General features: G+C 41.6%; 1 protein-coding gene across 2 annotated transcripts in view; it reads left to right on the forward strand.

Moving 5' to 3' along the window:
* The first annotated feature begins 2721 nt into the window (after window positions 1–2721).
* LOC310945601 (spermatid perinuclear RNA-binding protein-like) overlaps window positions 2722–15498 on the forward strand; it is an 89892-nt gene continuing 77115 nt past the window's right edge. For both annotated transcript variants that reach the window (XM_083911741.1, XM_083911742.1), the window contains exon 1: window positions 2722–2906. The gene's annotated coding sequence lies outside the window, so the exon portion shown is untranslated. The remainder of the gene's footprint in view (window positions 2907–15498) is intronic.

Below are 15498 nucleotides of genomic sequence, written 5' to 3' on the forward strand. Positions count from 1 at the left end.
CTGGGAGTACACAAACATTCATTATAAGTCGAGCGGTCACACTTTTAATCTGCTGTGTAATTACAGCGCCGCATGGTGAACTTCACCAAGTAGGGAAATAAATTATTCAGCACTGCAGATACACTGTGGTGGACGACAGCGCTTTCAAAGTTCATTCAGTTTGTTGAGATAAAGGTCCGGTCATGTCACTTTTTCTGTGAATATTGTTGCATATTTTCCATTTGTAACACAGCGAGTCACACAATAAATGTTGCGTGCAGTGAAAAGTAGCGTTCAAGATAAAAAACAGCCAGTTTAAAGAGTCACAGTGGTTTGAGCACAGCGGTTACTTTGCAGCATGCTGGTTTGGGGCTGCACATAATTTCAAAGTAAACAGAGTGCAGAGTGCAGACACACAGGGTAATGGCACGGCAGTGTGCAAATTAGAGCCTGCAGATGGAACATGCATATCTGTCCTGCTGCAGGCATTTAATCAGCCGAGGGGGAAAGTTTGCATAGAGAATTAAAGCAGTTCATCTTGAGACTTGCTTTACTGACATTCTTGATAGAACTGCATTGCTATTACTATTAATATTGTTTTCGGCACAATGTCAAAGAGTTCATCAACATACAGAAGCTCAACTCACACTGCCACATCTGCAGGGAACTCCCATCTCTGTGAGAACAATCGTGTTGTGTGCTGTGCATGAGAATATATCTTTTCACTGGTCAATACTACAGGCAATGGAAGCCCTGAAGGCCCAATTAAAACCTCAACATATGAGTGTAACTTGTGGATAGAATTACATTAAAGTGATTACAAAAACTGTCTGTGGGCTAATACAGTTAGAAAAGGTAAATGTACTTGCTGACACTTAAGTTAACCATGGGGTTTAAACTGTGCTTTATAAATACACATACTTGATTTCAAAATGGAAAAACTGAAAAAAAGTCACTGGCTCCATTTTCTGAAAGTGTTATGTTTCATTATGATAAACTTTATTCAGTGTTCTATCACTTTATTTGGGGTTTTGGACTGTGGAATGAAACAAGTAAACCATACGGAAGAGTATTAAGGCCATAAGGATTAAAGAAATTGACAGAAAGAAAATTTTCGAAAATAAAGTCTAAATGTTGAGGATAAAGTAATGTCGAGAGCAAAATAGAAATAATTCCATAATAGTTGAAATGACGAGAAATAAGTAAAAATATTGAGAATAAAGTTGAAATGTTGACGATAAATAAAAAAGACAAGAGAATAAAAGTTTAATGTTTACAAATTAAAAATGAAATATAGAGAATAAAGTTGAATCATTTTGACATTAAAGTCGCAATTATGAGAAGAAAGTGGAAGACTGGAAACGTGTAGAAAGAGTGGTGAGAACAGCGGAGGGTATCATCTGTACAGCTCTTCCTGCCATCCAGGAGACTGCACGCAGACGCTGCCTGACCAGGGCAGAGTCCATCATCAAGGACCCCTCTCACCCCCATCATGTTCTGTTCTCCCTGCTGCCCTCTGGTAAGAGGTTCAGCAGCTTCAAGAGCAGAATATCCAGACTCCACAACAGTTTCATCCCCCACGCAATAAGACTTTTAAACTCCAAATAACCCCCCCCCCCACACACACACACACACACACTCACTTGTCACTTTACTGGACACTGCGTCACTTTACTTGGACACTATGCACTACTCATTCCATTCTGTTACTCTCTGTTTATATTCACTGTTCACTACACCGTTCACTGTTTATTTATTATTTATAATTAATATTCTGCTGCTAATACTCACTTCAAACAGCTGTCAACTCTGTCAACTTAGATGCTATATTATATTTTATTTTATTTTATATTTTATTTTATATTTTATTTGTTGTAGATATGTCTATATCTTGCCTCCTTTTATATTTTATATTTACCTTTTATATTGTATATTTTTTGGTGGTTTCTGGAGCCTTGCAACGGAATTTCGTTTGTATACATGAAAATGTGTGTGAATGACAATAAAGTTTGTCTAAGTCTAAGTCTAAGTCTATCCCCAAAGAAATTTCAGTCAGAAGCAACTGGACTTGGTTGTTTGTTTTCAAAGAACCAAGTCCAGTTGCTTCTGACTGACATTTCTTTGGGGATAATGATGACTTTGACAAACGAGAACAATCACAGGCTTAGAGAGTAAAGTCGAAATGACAAGAATAAGGTAAAAAATGAGTTATACTGCGATAAAACATTTCAATGAAATGTTGAGAATAAAGCCTAAATGTTGAGAATAAAGTTGAATCATTTTGAAAATAAAGTCACAATAACGAGAATACAGTCAAAATGTCGAGAATAAAGATGAAAATCCTATATTTAAAAAAAAAGAGAAAAGATCTTCCTTCTCTCATTTTATTTCCATAAGCTTGACCCTAATAATCTTCCATAGAACTACTGTTTAAATGAATTGATTAACATTGAATCTTATGTAGCTTGTTTTGCTTTATATTTATTCAATCTTAAAAAAAAAGAATATTAAAAAGAAAACTCAAATATACTCATACACAGATGTAATAAAGACTGAGGACGTGGCCTCGAGTTGTCTTTTAAAATCTCTGCTGGTGGTGCATCGCCTCATTAGACGATCTTTGTATCGCAGTAGCAGGCGGTGGGGCGCATGCGCAGCCGCAACCCCCCTGTGCTGAGCGCTGACAGCAGCTCTGGCCGAACAGACCGTTTCTGCTGCCGCCGCCGCTGCCGCTGTTGTTGTTGCCGCCGCTTCCGTCGCCGGTGCTTCCTCTCCACGCTGTGAGTCCGGATACAAAGTGACACAAGAGCGGGACTTAATTTACCTCAGAGGACACAAAAACAGCAACAAAGTGTCTTTCTTTGGCAACATTGTGACCGCCGAGCTCCCTCCTCCTCCTCCCGGTGGTGAACGGACTGTCTGTGAAGGTAAGTGGCCGCTTTTGGTGACAGTTGAGAGGGATGCCCACCGCCGCGTGGTGCCCACTCACAGTCCCGAACGGCTCTTTTTTCCCCTTTTCCTTTTGAACCTTTAAAGGGACCTGAGTCCTTCTGGGCTGTCACTTACTTTTGCAGACACCAAAAATCATTTAACATGACCTAATAATCACATTAAGAATGATATATTTATGTATATAAACAATAAATAAAGACTGCCCTGGCAATGATTAAACCCCATGTTTTTCATCTAATGTTCAATATTTAATTTTAGCACTTTATTTGAAAACAACATTCCCTCTTCCCCGACACAAGAAGCTGCTCATCATGAAGTTTGCATTGTCTTCATGTGCAGTGCACCTGTTTATGTGCATCTCTATAATAAAGCTCTGATGATTCACATACACACTGAATCAACCATCGCACATGGACGCTGCAGGTTTCCCTCCAGTCTTTGGTCAATGCTGAAACATTCTGAGGACATTTACACCCCGAAAAGATCCTGTTGTTTGATAAGTTTCAATATCAGTGTGACTGAAGTAAAATTGCAGCGGTAAAGGATCGATAATTCAATTAGCAGCCACATGTGTAATGTGGTAACACTGTAACAGGTTAACATGAGGCTTCAGCAGGCTTATTTAAGCAGCTGAGCAGGGTCATCCTTAAATTGCTCATGTTTTAAGTGGAGTTTGGTGCAGAGGGTGCTGTGCGTTGTGTGATGACACAATGAAAGGCTCTGCTCACAGGGGATAACTGCTTCAATGTAAGGACGTGTGAGGAGTGGATTAAGGTAGCCTTTAAAATAAACCTGAATCTATTATGTAAAAACAGGAACATTGATTCTTAAGAAGGGATTTTACACAGAAAAAACCTAAATGTATAGTTTCACATTATATTTCTGTAACTGGCCTCCAAAGGATGCTGAGAAATTGTTGTGAATTTCTGTCTGTTTGCATTGATAATTTGAACTAAATAAAAGTTTTTCACTGGATGTTATTGAGGCAAAGTTCTTGCGTTTAGACATTTAACGTTTGAGAACTTTGACTTTTTTTTTGTTAAATGACAGAAAGGACGAAGAAATCATGTTCATATTCCTCAAAGAAACCAGATCATTTTCTTTCAGTGTAGTGTTCAATTCTAAACTGAAAACCAATCAAATTCATCCGTCACATTAAATCCAACAAGGTCCAATTCCAGTGAAATGTCCTTTCATTTTCAATCATCAAAATCAAAAGCAGAACTTTTTTTCAAGTGGGACTTGCGTAAGTCGGCAGGTACGTGTAGCGTGGGGGGCGCACAGAAAAGCCTCCTGGAGCCAAACCCTAAACCCAACAGGGAGTCGGCCATTTGAATAAAATGAGCCGTTTTAGTCCATGTTTTGCCTTTTACTGGTGCCCTACTGTCTCTCTTACACCACTTCCTGCAGCTGGTACTGCTGCACTTTTCTGGTGCTGTTTCTCTCCAGGTTATTTGAGGCGCTGCAGGAATCAGAGATGTGGGCAGAGACTCAGGGGGGTCTGGAGCCAGGATATTTAATCAGACGTTGGAGTAAAAATGTCAAAATGATATTGCTATATCGACCAGTCTCGGATGTTTCCCACTGTGGACGGTTTGGGTTGGGTTGGATGAAGCAGGTCTGGATGCAGCATACTCAGAGGCCCGATCTTTCACCTTGCAATATTATGCCATTGTCATTATATCAGTTGAAAATTGGTCTCAAAACGGCAATATTATCGCTTATCGCAATAATTTCTGGGCTAACTTATCACCCAGCCAAATTTGTTATTGTGATAGGCCTATGTCTCACGACATAAGTGTGTGTCTTTCTGAGGTGTCATCAGGGGACACAAGGACCCTCCCAGCCCTAGCTGCTCCTGAGAGATCCTAATGAGTCAAAGTATTTCTGTGCTCGCTGTCACATTAAAGCTGCTCCTGCATCAGTTTGAACCTGATAAACACTTACCGGTGCAGCTCTCAGCCGTTGCCCGGCGTGCTCTGTAAGCAGAGTGACCCCCCCACCCCCACCACCCCCCACCCCGGAGCAGGTGGCTCCTCTGAGCTAAAGGAATGTAAATAGAAACGGTAACTGGAGCCTAACGTTGGTCGGCGGGCCGCCTTCTGGACACGGCTGCAGCTTAAAGTGTTGACGAGGATGCTGGAGCTGCCGCTGGACATGAGGATCAAGTGTGCGCGTGGCATTTTGTTTTTCAATTAAGAGTTGTCCTGACCTGCGTGTAAGGAATACACTAATGTTTTCTCAACAGTAAATCCACCGCAAGGCTCTGACAGAGGTGTGAACGGTGTGCTCAGGATGAAAACGGTGTCAACGTCTTTTGTTGTTGACACTAGCGCGGACTCCTGTTTTTTACTTCGTGGTCCATCTGTCGTGCCAAAACAGTCACCTGATTGATCCGTGTGTCAGCTGACGGAATATGCCGAATCATTTCAGGGACAACAGATGTTCAGCAGCTGTGAGAGGTGGAGACAGGTGGACGATGAAAACTTAATTTCATCACTGCAACATGATTTTCTGGCATGTGGTGCAGAAGGAGGCATGGCATCGGTTTGCATTTATCCCTGCTGTATCGATTAGACTGTTTAAATTAGACGTGAGAACAATTTTAAGCGTAGAGTTACATCAGCTTCTGTATTACAACTCTAGATTTATGAAATGGACCCACAACTTTTTAGATTAGTCCGAAAACGGCCCAACTTTTTTGGAGGAGGGCCGTGTTTAATGTCCTCAGGCAGCCTAAATAACAATTCAATGGCATGAGTTTCAGCCAAAGTAACTTTTCATTTGGATGCATGTTCCCCAGAGGATAGATCAGTCCTGCTGACTTTCCTCTGGTGCCACCGTGAGCTTCACATTTGGTTTGTTGACAGCCAAGACATGTAGTGCTTCAATAAATCTGCAGCGATTAATCAACTGCGCCATTGATGGAAAACGTACGGTCATTTTCTTGTCATTTTATTTAATATCCCGTTTGAGTTGTTTTTTAAAAAAGAAAAGAAATGCCCAAATTAGGGTTATTAATAACCGTTTAACTGTTAACGTAGTGGGACAGGTGTGTTCTGAATAGTCTAAATAAAAGTGTAGTGGGGTTATCAATCTGAGTCTACGGTGTGAATGATGATAGCACGGTCCATACTCCAGTCGAGTGCGAGCAAAACAAAGCGCCCTTAATGCCCGTGAACACGGCCCACTGTGACGTAATAAAGCCCGAGTTCATCGCTGCACCCACCGCCTGGCTCTTAAGTTCTTCGGCTCTAGTAACCCCGATAACTTGACCCAAGTTGCCTGCCACGAGCCGAGTCATTAGGATGAGACCAGCTCGCTCCCATCTACGGCTCGGAGCGTGAAAGCTGTAAAGGTAAAGAGGCTGTTCTGACGCGTCACACGATTCAGAGGCATACTAGATTTAAAAACATTTTTTTTGTCTTTTTAAATGCATTCTGCAGAGAATGGAGACTGGAATGAATGGGAGAAAGGGAGAAAAGAGGTAAAAGTAACACGGAAAATATCCTTCATATCATTTAGACGTTAGTTAAAGTGTTATTTCTGCGCAAATGTATCCCATGGTCTTTTTCAGCACTTACAAACATCAAATAAGACATCGAGACATTTTTTTTCGTCTAACAACTACTAACGGAGTAATCCGGTAGAGTCGCTAACAGCAGGATGTGGCTAACAGTGATTAGCTCGGGGCAGTACGGTGAAGGCATTCAAATGTCTTTTTTAACCACTAATACGGCTGAAAATAACAGCAAACCTCTGCAGTAGCATGAGAAGAGTCCCTACACAGAAAACAAAGCAGCAACAACGTAGTTAGTGAACCCAGAGTTTATTAAAAGAGTGTTTTAAAGACTTACTTACTGGCCCCTGTACCAGCTCCTCTCATAGTAAAGTCCATTCAAGTGGATTACCAAAGTCAATCCAAAAGAAAGGAGCCCATTGATGCTTTGTTTTCTGTGTAGGGACTCTTCCCTGCTGCTGCAGAGGTTTGCTGTTATTTTGAACAGTATTTTCCGCAACAAAACAACTTTTTATATCTTTAAAGTGAGACAACTGAATTAAATATGCAAAGAAAAGAAATCATGCAAACATTTTCTGTAGTCAACATCATTAGCAGTTGACCACCCAACTGCACAGTATCGACCCCATGAAATGTTGCACCCACATTAATTATGAATTGATATTAATATTTAGTGGTGGCTACATGAGCATATTGTTTACCCGTCCCGCTGCTGAGACTGAGCATCAAACTGGTCTCATGTCTCTCACGCGTCAGATCTGCGTCTCTTTTCTGGAGGAACTGAACGACTCTGTTGGGTGGATCGGTGAAACCTGAGCACAGAGGCTCCTGTTCGCCCTCAGCTCCGTCTTCTCTTATTTCAGCTGCACCTTCACCCCACCCAAAAGAGTCTGCAGAGCTCAAGTCCTCGTGCACTATTAACCTCGGAGAGCAGCCTTGTTTTAGAGCACCGGTGATGTCAGAGGAGAATCGGATCTGAACCAGCAGCCATCTCTCTGACTGGTTGAAATAAATACCTCATCATCCAGGACACGGTGGTGTTTTTTCCCCCCCGAGGACGTCTCTTCTCCTGAGCTGTTTGATGTGCTCTGAAAACAGAAGCCCTGCAGCACTCGGGATGTTTTGGATCGTGGTAGCTGCCAGTCAGCTGCTTTTCTGCCGGCGCCAGGACTCGTTTAGAAAACCCCCTCATGGACTTCCATCACAGGGCCATCAGCTCGACAACATTACATTTTACCTTTCAAGACACGTCGAGGGATCACTGAGCACACCTACATTTCTACACAAGTGTTCCCTCCTGCACTAGTTTTAATAACAGCAGACACATCTCTTTCCATGTTTTGCAAATGAGCGAATTAATTAGACTAAATCTGCACAGGAAGAGCTAACGAGTTGTTTCAAATGCTGCACAGTTAATGTTTTGTTCAGGGAGGCACCGATCGACCTTTTCTTTATCAACCCCACACTTCAACGTTCAAAGGACCAATCTGATGCCAGCGCTCTTTCTTCCCAAATGTTTAATCTGAACGTCTGAGGCCAGCTGTGGCTTTAATTTGAAATCGATTAACTTTGAGTTTAAGCCGCTCAAAACGGCCCAACTGATATTTCACATGACAAGACTGATTCATTATCAGTTCACTATGGCCTGGTTCATTTTTATCTCTGAATATAATAATCTCATATCTCAGAAAGAGGATTTCTGAAAAATCCAAACCTATCCACACGCTTTTATTGTCTTTGTCTTTTGGCAGAATATCGAGAATTTTCTTCAACGCCATCAATACTATGGATGTTATATATTTACCGTGAACCCACAATGAAAAAAGTGAAACAGTTAAAGAAATATATTATTTAAAATAAATAAATAAATACAACTCATGGGGGTAAAACGTGCGACTAGGCTTGGGCGATATGACAACATTATCATTCAACGTGATATTGGTTAGCCACGATAACAGAACGATTATCAATCATGGTGCTGTGACTCCATGAACAAGGTGTTTAGTTCAGGTGTCTGTAATGCAGCACAGTTGAGTGTCTGTTATCTCACCTTAAAGTCAATTGAACAGGTGAAATGAAGATGAGACGCGCCAACGTTTTTAGCTAGAGTAAGAACAGACAATATTCTGTTAGAACAGATTAGTGAGGCTCTTTTGCCTTTGCTGTTGTCCATGAAGTTTGCAGGAAGTAACTGTGGACTGTCCGCAAAAGGCAGAAAGTATGTCTTAGAGGTTCCTGATGGGCTCAGTTGCCTGCTTGCACAAGGGTTGGCCATCAGTCAGAAATAAATGTCCAAATTATCATCGTCAAGCACCTAAAACACTGCGCAGCGATTTATTTCCTCTAAATACTCAGAAACAGGATTTAACTCGTTTCATTATTTTGTGGAAGAAGTTAATCGATGTTAATTGGTCGTGTGGTTTTCACTGACGGATGTTTTTGAATTCATGCTTTACCGTATTTTTTAACCCTTTTTGGGGGGGCAGCTGAAGAAGCTGTAAACTGATACATTAACTCCGTATAACGTTGCTATGGTGTTAGCAGTGTTGTTTTTCTGTCTAGCCATTTCCACCATAGACTGTATAATAACGTAGCCTCTAAGTCGAGGTCCGTTCTCTCAACTTGCTCCAATCGTCCTCACCTATGGGAGTCTCCATCTTGTCAGACTCCGCCTCATTTCCTCTGACCAAAAGAGGGCATGTATGTGACGTTGGGGGGAGGGAGATGCGTCCATCTGGCTGACGTTAACCTCAGAGGAGAAGTGAGGGTTAGCTGTCACTCAAGAGGCCACGCCCCTAATTATTCATAAACTTTAACCTCCAATAAAATAAAAACTAGCCTGGTACAAGAAAATTCACCCCCTCTGTGTTGTCATGGAGATATGACCTAATAGAACAGACTAGAATGTTTTTTTGTCCCAGGCCTTAAACAGGTTTAATGATGCTGTGAAAACGGCCTGTTTAACATGGGGTCAATGAGAAACTGCTCTGTTATGAAACCTGCTCCTAGTGGACACTCAGAGAACTGCAGTTTTTGGCACTTCCTGACTGGATCCACCAGGAAGTCTCTGTGGTGGGGGCTTGGTTTCCACCAGCTCCTGAGGAAGCTGCTAAACGCTCGACTTTCCTCACCAGCGAGTCTCTGACTGTGTGTCTGCAGGTAGAGTACAGAGGCTTTTTAATCAGGGCTGACAACAACAACAACAACAGCCGCTGCTGCTGGAAACAACACTGACGAGAGCGCTCACACTGAACAACAAAGAGCTGAAAGATGCTAAAGTGCTTGTTTTGGTGACGATCCTCTTTCACATAACACATTTCACATGGATTGATTTGTAATATAAAAATATTGATGGTCAGCAGGAGCAACAGATGAACCAGTCACGGGGCAGTTTCTACACTCCTAATGCTCTAAACTTTTGAATAATGAATGAACGTGAATTAGTCCTCGCAGCAGCTCAGCTCCTCTTTACTCACTATGTGCTGAACTTGCACACACACTATAGTCTTATGAAGTCTGAGTATTTCAAAGTTTTGCATGCTGCTTTCTGATCACTTTAGTCTGTCGAGGAAGTCCAATGAAACATTCAAACTAAGTTCCTCAAAAGCATCAGCACTTTTTTGTACACATGTTTTAAAACGACACAATCTCCGTTAATTATACATTAAGTAGTAATAAATAACAACAACAACACACACACACCGTGCAACTAACATTAGCTTACCCATAGCCTGCAGTTTCCTACAGTCATAGACTTCTGTAAACAAACAACGAACGGTAAAGTGTATGGGTTCTTAGGGACTTCATGATGCGTTCAGGTGCACCTCAGCAAACTTAAATTGTGTTGTAAAGTTCCCTGCTTCCATCTGTCTTTTTCTCAACTGGCACTGTGTGCAAAATACTTTTTTTTCTCCATTGCTGTAATATCAAAAGAGGTATCCAGCATTTCAGTTTTTGATTTGATTTGCTTTTGTTTTTAACACAATAAACAGTAACAAGAAAACATTTAAGAGACTTTAAGAAAAAAAGGACATGCAAATAAAATCCAGAAAACCCACAAGAGGCTTGGCACGTTAAGTTTCTGACAGTTATTCAACAATGTTTAACAGGAAGGGGAAATAAAATAAAATACACATGGTCAATAAAAAAGGACAAAAGAAAGGGACAAACAAATGAGGAGATAAATAAAGTGTGAAAACGAAAACAATCACAACCAGGCAAAATAATATTCATGTAGAATTTTTTTTATACCAGTATTGCATTAAAGTTTATAATTGTGGTATCTTGACCTTAAAGCAATTATTACCTTTGCTGCATTAGAGCACACAGTGCTTCCCTCCAAAGTCCCACCCTCCTGCCTGACCTCTGATGCTCCTCCCCCCACACGTGCGTTGAAAGAGAAATGCTATTATCGAATTTGGAGGAGATCGACCTACGCCGAATTCACTTGTGGGAGGTTCCACAGGCATTCCAGTGCACTTTGCCTAGTTGAAGGTCCGAAACTTCGGACTTCCCATGGCACTCGAACGCAGCATGAGCAGCACAAGTGAAATCAGAATCAGAAATACTTTAATAATCCCAGGGGGAAATTATTTTTGTTACAAAACTCCAGGTATACAAACAACAAATATTAAACAGACTTCACATATATTAGAAAAAAACGGACAGACGATGACAGGCAGGAAGCTCTGCAAATAATTTTCTTCAGACCGCATACAATGATTTGTCAGACTTTTATCAGAAATATATGAGAATTTCATATTTTTGAGTTTCAACACCTGGTCCCCCTCAAAGCAATTTCAGTCAAAAACAAATGGACTTGGTTATTTGTCTAGGAAGATGTTTCATCAATGGATGAGAGGTGAAACGTCTTCTTAGACAAATAACCAAGTCCAGTTGCTTTTGACTGAAATTACTTTGATGATAACTATGACCTGGACAAGTGAGAACATTCACCAGGCTCCTTCAACACCTGTTGGATTTCTTTTTCATTTTAGTGTGCCATATGATTATTAGGAGCATTTTAAGATTACAAAAGAAAAGTGCCAGAAAGGTGAGAATTGCTTTAATTCAAACCAAATAAAACAAATATCAAAAGTTTTTCAGCTATTTACTACCAAACTGCAAGACGAGACGTCATCATCATCTAAACTCCTGCTGAGTGTCTGCAGGCAGGAAGAATAAACACTGTAGTTTTAAATATTCTTTATATTTTTATGTCTGTAACCTTAAAGTGGTTTTGAGTCTGAGTCTAAATCTGGTGTTAAAGCGGATCAGTTCCAGTTCGGCGTGTTTATGTCCTGCAGGCTGAGCCTCACTTGTGGCTCTGCAGTCGTCACGGGCCCACCTGATTGTTGTCACCATTCCCTGCAGCGGGCGCCGTCATCACTGCCCCGTAAGATCTCCCCTCGCATATCTTGAAGTGCCGCTCGGCCCGTGGAGGACGAGCTCCGCTTGTTTGAGGCTCGTCGGCAGAGAACTTCACAGGGATGGAAATATCCACCCAGGCGTTGGTGCTCTGGTAGGGTTCAGACAGCTCCTCCAGGTGAAGGAACACTCGTACACAAGTCACAAATGTGTTTTTATATCAATATTTGTATCATTTATATTTCATTTAGTCCACTTCACTGAATACCTGACAAATGAGCTACTTGAGGCAAAAATCCTGTCTGTCCAATATTCCCATAAAGCTGATCTGCTCATTGATCAGAAATCCAATATGTCACATCACCCAGCAGCCTTAGTTTGAAGCTCTCTTATGTCCTTTTTAGTCTAAAAATACCAGTCCTGGCTCCTGCTATTTCACATGACGTGCTGTTGTAAGAGCAGGTTTGTTATGGAGCCACGTCACACCGTCACATCTCCGACTGCGGGTTAAATTCTGGAGAGTAGAAAGGCTGGACACTGAGAGGCCCTCAGGTGCTGAGGTCAGGTGGAGATGTTGTTTTACTCTGCAGGAGTGCTGTGAGGCAGTACGTGAGCTGTGAGCACGATGAGGTGGCGTCCAGAAAAAACCCGCTGTGCATCCAGAGCTGCACTAATGAAAGCCATTAGTCGTCTCCATCCTGCTTCAGACGGGACTCTTCTTTCTGCTTCACCTGAGTCTACTGGGCGCATCATGAGCTGCAAAAGATGCCAGTGTTTTCTGCTTTTATCTCTCCAGGTGAGGACGCAAAAAAACCTCAACTTTTTGTGTTTTTCACAGTGTGTTTAGGTTCAGACGTTGAGGGGTTTTTGCTCAGGGCTCCCGCTGTAATATGGGCTGCTCTGGTGGCTCAGTTGGCTTAGATTAACCTTGCACCCTCATACCTGACTGATCTTCTCCATCGCCACTCCCCCACTCGCCGCGTCCGCTCTGCTGGCGCCAACCTTCTCACCCCCATCACCAAAACCAAGTTTCTCACACTGGGGGACCGAGTCTTTGCCATCGCCGCCCCTACCCTCTGGAACTCCCTGCCCCTCGCCATCCGGAACTCAGAAACACTCCTGTCATTCAAGAGTCAGCTTAAATCCCATCTTTTCAGGATCACCTACAGCAACTAAAATCCACCATCTTCCATCCTCTGTTTTTCTATTAATGTGATGTTCTTTTGTTCTAGTGTTGGTCAACGTGCTTCCTATTTGATTGTCTTTTTTTTTCATGTGTAAAGCGCCTTTGAGTACTGAGAAAAGCGCTATATGAAGTTGATCTATTATTATTATTATTATTATTATTATTATTATTATTATTATTAGATTACATCCACAGAAAGCTGAGTGAGTTTTGTAAAAATCTCAGTCCTTACTGAACACCTAAACAATCATAATAATAAGAAAATATACCAATGTAGGCGGCACTGGCAGAGCATTACTATTGCAGAGATCAAAGTCTTTTTGTATCCTAATTGCTTCGCACCGTTTTAGTATTTGGGATTACAGCCAACATCTGTGAAGAAGTGGGACAGACAGCAACTGATCATAGAAAAGATTAGAGGCAACAGAAAGTTTGTGAGAGCGGCGTTCTCAGAGTTAGAGCTCCAATTCAGGGCATGAAAATGGATGGCTTAGTGTCGACAGAAGGCCGACTGCAGAAAGATGGTTTCTTTTTTTTAGTGTGGAAGTTAAAGACACAATGAAATGTTATCATAACGTCTTTAATATGATAGGATTCCTGCTGAAACAGGCTGCCGGAGAGAGTGAAGACTGGAGACTGTAAACCGTCTGCTTGCCAGTTTGTCAACGTGGTGACACGCTGCAAGCCGTGTATGGAACGCACTGCTGCAATCTGAAGGCATAATACGGTATAATTCCTTGAATCTGTGCAAACACGAGGGATTGAAGAGTGGAAATGCTTCAAAATCTGTATTGGTTAGACTGTTCGTCAATGCAAAGTGTCCATTTGGGTCTTTAAAGTTGGGTCTGATCGACGCATCGGCCTCTACTTTAAGGTTCGTCTAAGTTTGTAAGTCCGTCAGTCCTCCGTGACTTCCTCTGCTGTCAGCTGCTGAGGTAAAGTCTCAAACTCCTAGAGATTATTTTAAAGAGAAAATAATGTTGAATTTGAGAGAGGGAGCTGTGTCAACTGAGAGGATATTTGGGAGAAGCGACCTGTTGATGCACGGAAGCCACAGAGGTTTTCGGACTGCAGCTTTACTGGCACCGTGAAAAAAGTTTTAGATGTTGTTTGGATGCTCTGTTTGGTATCTTACACTAAATCTGCTCTTACAATAGAGAACAGCACTTTTGGCAAATAAGAGAACCTTTTGACTCCAAACTGTAAAAACACTCTGGTTTGAGCTTGTCAAGCGCTGATCTTGTGTTTATCCAGACCGGGTTCTTGTAAAGGCTACATAAGCGCGGCAGGTGTCCACAAAACAAAAAGGAATGTGTTAAACCTTCCCCATCTCACTGGGAGTTAAAGGTTTACTTCACAACACAAAAAAACACAGTGAAGCTGCCGAATTAGTTCTGTCAGATCCTCGCAAATCTCAAACAGCATGTTGAGTTTAGGGCTGCAGCTATTGAATCTTTTTGTAATCGAGTATTCCATCAATAGGGCATTTCAGAAAGTTTGCAAACAACAGGCATCAAGGTACTTCCAGGTGGCAGAACGCGAGCAGCTTCCACTGACCTGAAGCCGACCAGCTGCTACTGTGTTACACAGTTCAAAATGAAAACGTGTTGTGTTTGGGGTTGAGCCGTCTGATATACAGCAAAAGGTGTAGGGTTTTATTGATTTCCTTCAGAAAAAAAGCAGCGGGACCTGTGGGTAAATAAAGGTTGAGGTTAAAGCAAGTGGACATCATTAAAAGTACGAGTGCTACAGAGAAGACCATAAGACTGCCGGGTGGTTTCTAATGGGGCAGACTGGGAACAAACCTCCATCATCGTGTTTGTGGAGACATTTTCTCACAGAGAACACATCTGTGTAACCAGACGGACACTTTTTGGCTAAATTCTATCAAACTTTCTGTTGAACCTACAAAACTAAAGGATGGTGAGAGTTAATAGGGTTAATTTAATGGTGTTAAATGAAAGTTTAACTTTTTATCTTTGTAACCAAATATCGTTTTACCAGTCTAATTTATCTTTGTGTTTTTAAGAGTGGTTAAAAAGACGCTAACACCGCTGAATCAGCCGTGTGCTAACCCTTTATATCTCCTCTCTGTAAACACTGGGAGCTGCTGGTCATCCACATTAATATCAATGCTGTCAACACATCCAGGAACAAACTTCAGTCTTCCACAATAAAAGGACTTTAACAGCTCCAAAATATACCGTAAAGTCATTTTTATTGTAAACTACCACCCACGTTCTTACAGCTTTCTCTCATTAACGTCACTTTCATCCACTAATTTGACGTGTAAATGCTCAAATTTCACTTGTAGATTGTTAGAAGTGTGTAAATATATTCTAATTCGACTTTGGTGCAGATCACCCAGAAATTCAAGCCATTTACTCTGGTCAAATGACACATAAGGGTTTGTTTAATAGTGGTGCCATCGGAGAACGCTCCGGCTTTTGCCACCTGGAAGAACGTATGTTATTGTTGTGACGTCATGCAGAAT

The sequence above is a fragment of the Echiichthys vipera genome (assembly GCF_963691815.1).
Source record: "Echiichthys vipera genome assembly, chromosome: 4".
NCBI lineage: Eukaryota > Metazoa > Chordata > Actinopteri > Perciformes > Trachinidae > Echiichthys > Echiichthys vipera.